The sequence below is a fragment of the Danio rerio genome, chromosome 7 (assembly GCF_049306965.1).
Source record: "Danio rerio strain Tuebingen ecotype United States chromosome 7, GRCz12tu, whole genome shotgun sequence".
NCBI lineage: Eukaryota > Metazoa > Chordata > Actinopteri > Cypriniformes > Danionidae > Danio > Danio rerio.
The window spans coordinates 2,532,501-2,533,109 of NC_133182.1; positions in this window are offsets into that span (position 1 = coordinate 2,532,501).

The window sequence follows — 609 nt, forward strand, 5'->3', positions numbered from 1 at the left end:
ATACTAAATAAATAAATAAATAAATACTGAATAAATAAATGAATGAATGAATGAATAAATAAATAAATAAATAAATAAACAATGAATAAATAAATAAATACTAAATAAATGAATGAATGATTGAATAAATAAATACCAAATAAATAAATAAATACTGAATAAATAAATTATAATAAATAAAAATACTGAATAAATAAATAAATAAATTCTAAATGAATAAATAAATGAATGAATGAATAAATGAGTACCAAATAAATAAATAAATATATAAATAAATAAATACTGAATAAATTAATTAATAATAAATAAATACTGAATAAATAAATAAATGAATAAATAAATAAATGAATAAATAAATAAATAAATTAATTAATTAATAAATTAATAATAAATAAATAAATACTAAATGAATGAATGAATGAATGAATGAATAAATGAATGAATGAATACCAAATAAATAAATAAATACTGAATAAATTAAAAATAAAAATACTGAATGAATGAATACATAAATAAATAATAAATACTGAATAAATAAATAAATTAATTAATTAATAAATGCTGAATAAATAAATAAATACTGAATGAATGAATGAATAAATAAACAAT